The sequence below is a fragment of the Vombatus ursinus genome, unplaced genomic scaffold (genome assembly GCF_900497805.2).
Source record: "Vombatus ursinus unplaced genomic scaffold, bare-nosed wombat genome assembly UNPS02009975.1, whole genome shotgun sequence".
NCBI classification, from domain to species: Eukaryota; Metazoa; Chordata; class Mammalia; order Diprotodontia; family Vombatidae; genus Vombatus; species Vombatus ursinus.
This window is the reverse complement of record NW_020949753.1, coordinates 8,105,855-8,110,045: the sequence shown is the minus strand read 5'-3', so window position 1 is coordinate 8,110,045 and position 4,191 is coordinate 8,105,855.

Genomic DNA, 4,191 nt, shown 5'->3' with positions numbered 1-4,191 from the left:
CACCCATCTTGGCACATCTTGTCATCTCTACCCCCCTGCCTGCCTACACTCCAACACACTTCCCACCTCTTACTCTAGGAAGAGTAGTCAAATCTATTCTACCTCCCATTGCTTCTGTAAAGGGCAAGACAATGAACTGCCCCATTGCTCTGTTCACCATTTCCGTGAGTCCCCAGGGAAAAAAAATGCTCCCTTTAGTGACCACATTCCTTTATATTGTTTCCCTCTATTAGAATATAAGACCCTAAACTGCCTCATTTTTGACTGTGTAGACCCAGTGTCTGGCACATTGTAGGTGCTTGATAAGTGTTTTTCATTCAGTTATGTTGGCCAATTGGAGAAAAATATACCTATGAGAAGCAGCAAGATATGGTGGGGAAAGCACTGGACTAAAAGAATTTGGGGTCTAGAACCATCTCAGCCTTTTATGATCCAAGTTGATCCATGCACTCATCTGTTCAGTAAATTAAATAAACATCTGCTATGTTCTGGGCACTAATGTACCTACTTAACATTGGCAAATCGTTTTACCTCTTTCCTCATTTCTAAAATGAGGGGGGATGGGATAAGCCAAGTAATCTTGAAAGCTTTTCTAGTTCTTACAGTCTATGATTCTGGTTATTTCACGTGTATTACATGAGTTGGGTTAGTTCCAAATACCTATATTTGTAAAACGTATGCTGATGTCTCTTGTGCTTTGGAATGTAGTAAGAGGAAGGTGTGTTGCCCTGATTTAGATATCATTGTGAATAACTAGAAACTCCTCACTGAAGGTTACTGTAAAGTGGCTCTTTGGTGTATATGAAGGTTGATATGCTTATGTGCTCTCCCTGTATAAATGTCAGAAGAGTTTAAAGACAGTTCCAGGTAATAAAGTACATAAGAGTGCCTATTTTTGTGGAAAATATAGTTCATTTTTCTCTGACATCAATTTAATCTTTCAAGAGATGAAGAAAGGAAGGGCGAATTTTAAAGAAACATTATTACAAATTTCAAGGCAAAAGCAATGGTGTATGCTGTAAATGTATTAGTGGCTACTCTATCATCCTAGAAAGCAATAGTAGAGACAATTGATATTAAGTAGGTTTGACCAAAGTACTTCAGGTTCAGTTGCTATAGAAATGGGTCAGTGTAAGTCCCTGGGTTTCTAGCTTGAGGTGGTAAACGCAGAGCAAATATTGGAATCTTTTCAGGTCTGAAGTCTTGTTTGGGAATCTGGTTATCTCTAAGCTCTTATGGGAGTAGACACATAAAAGGAATGGTTTTATGGCTAGAATAAATGACTTGCACTTTCTCCTCTTACAACAAGTCAAGGCCAGTTACCAAACAGCCCCTAAAATCCAAATAAATTCCCAACTATGTAAAACTATCTGTCCCAGATGATAGAGCATTTATTTTAATCAGCACTTAACATGACCAATTTCCCACAGAGTGAAAGGAATTTTGACAGTCTTTTGGAATTTACTCTAATGGGACCTTACCAATGGTAGTTTATAAACGTTCCTATCATTTTTATCTCTACAAGAAGAAAGGTATATGATAGCTGTGACAGGGCCTTTGGGGAAGGTTGCAATTCCCATGGGTGAATAGGAGATAGAATGAAGGAAATGTGTTCTTAAGAACAATTTCTGCTCCCCACCCCCCAATCCAGCCAATATTCATTTTTAAGTAAGTCAGATGTTTAAACACAATTAAGGACCAGGGCGCACTGCTGAAATCACAGGTCTTTCCTGAAGAGCTGAGGTAGAGAAGTCTGGTCAGGAGCCTACTGAAAGGGCCAAACCTGGGAGTGTCACAAGAGTGTTTCATCTCACACATGACAAGGCACCAGCTGATGAATTAGGATCCTGGATGTTCTTTGGGATATGCTTTGCCTCACAGGGTTAGTTTGAGGAAAGTGCTCTGAAAACTTTCAAGTATGATCATTAAGGGAGGAGTTGTGATTATTACTGAAGCTACCTCCATATCAACCACATCACTCTTGTAGCTTCCCAAAGACTTGTGTCTATCTCGGAGTGCAGAGTTCAAAAGGATTCAGAGACCAACTAATCCCATTCCCTCATTTTACAGATGAGGGAACTAAGTACCAGGGATACTAAGACATATGCCCAAGATAATTCAGGTGGTCAGTAGAAGAACTAAGATTTGAACTCAGTCCTGTGACTGACGCCAAGTTCAGCAGCCTTTCCAATGCACACTTTCCAGTGCTGCCTCCCAGAGATTATTGCCAAAGAACCAGGGCCATCACCTACTACAGGGACTTCTTTTGCTACCATCTTAAATCTGGATCTAATGTTGTTGAGTAAAAATGGCTAAGCCACTATCATCCTTAGAAGCTGCTTTGCTAAAGCTTATATTACAAGTGTAGATGTCACAAGATCCAGCATTTTGGAGACTGAACTGGGATTTTAGATTCCAATACGGACCATGATAACCCAAGAAATTTATTTCTAGTTAGCTAGATATAAGTGACAGACATTTATCCTTAAGCTTTATTTTTCCTTTATACTATTTCTGAATAAAGGTGTCTATTGTCAATCATGTATTAATCTCCTGGGCAATTGTCATATAGAAGACCTATGTATCAATATAACATTTTGTGAATAGCCATATTATTCATTTATGTAGTCCATGTGTTTTCATTTTTCCATATTCTGGTGGCTCATTAATGAGTGACTTAGACTCCTCTCTAACAAAGAGTAACTAATGCCTGTATAATAGTTTCTTCCTGAGTCAAGGCTTGATTTAAAGAATGTCCTGAGCTAGGAAAATGTCTTAAACTGCATCTACTATTGATCAGTGAGAAAGCATGGAATAAGCAGATGTCTATGTATTTTTACTGGGTATTTTACTTTAATGTGGCTGATGGAAAATTAAACAACATCATCTCCTATAAACCAAAACAGTAACAACAAAAACACACAAGTTCTTGTAAATGTTTTAACTAAGAATTTTGTGCTTGTACAGTTTGCTGCAATTCTATATATATATTTGTAAATGGAAAGAAACTTTAAAGATGCTTTTAATTTATTTTATGTCTATTGCCTTCCTGTACTAGTAATAATTTACACTTTTAGATGTTAAAATAGATTGTTTTTCACTGCAGTTACCAATAAAATGAGAAGATTCACATATTCAGTTAGGTCCATCTAAAAGACATACGTAGTACAGTGAAAATGGGAATAACATTGACTTTATCAGCTTTGCATTATTTGCATCATTTCCCTCTGATGTTGGAGAACTTTTCACTACAAATTATGAAAATAATAAAATTGCTTAACTGCAACTTTCCTTCGTTCTTTTTTATACTTGGGGAACACTGAATTTTCAAACAACTTTTGTTTTTAATACGTAGATTATATGAAGCCTTGTACTGCAGCTTGGTGATTCAGACAGGCTTAATAGTTTCTTTAAAATGATATCTAGAAATGTAAGGTTCAAGGGTGTAAGTTTTCAAACTACTATTAAAATAATATAGCCTAGGAACTGTGCAAAGAGGGTGACATGTTAGGACCCAGAGGAGCCCAGATCCCTGTGAACATCCCAGTGATGTTCTCAAAATGAACCAGAAGGAACAATAATAAAAAAAAAGTAAGAAAAATCAGCTACAAACTTCTCCATTCAGTCCAAAGCTGGGGGGGGGGGGGGAAGACTGCCAGAATCCTATGGAATTATATTGCAGAGATAAGATATGGGAGGTGGATGATTAACTATGAAACAGCCTGATCCCACAGCAGTAGATGGGGCTGAAGTAGTGCTTAGCATAGGCAACCAAAAGGCACCATTCTTAGAAGAAGAAAGAGAGAGACCATAGCAGAGGGACCTCACCCAGGGCCAAAGACAAAGCAAAAACAGCCTGTAGGTAACACACCTGTCTATATCCAGGCAGCCTATATAAAACCCACCACCCAGGCAACTTTGTCCCAAATCACAAAATGAAACAAGACCAGAAAATTTCTGCAGAATGGAACCTACTCAGCCTCTGAATTCAAGATCAAAAGTACAATACCATCTAAGAGCATAGGCATGGAACCTGAACCCAAGCACAGATTCCAAAAACTGAGGTTGAAGATCTAAGTACATGTCAGACACAATAGATAAATAGATAGATAGTTAGATAGATAAATACATAGATAGATAGATAGATAGATAGATAGATAGATAGATAGATAGATAGATAGATAGATAGAT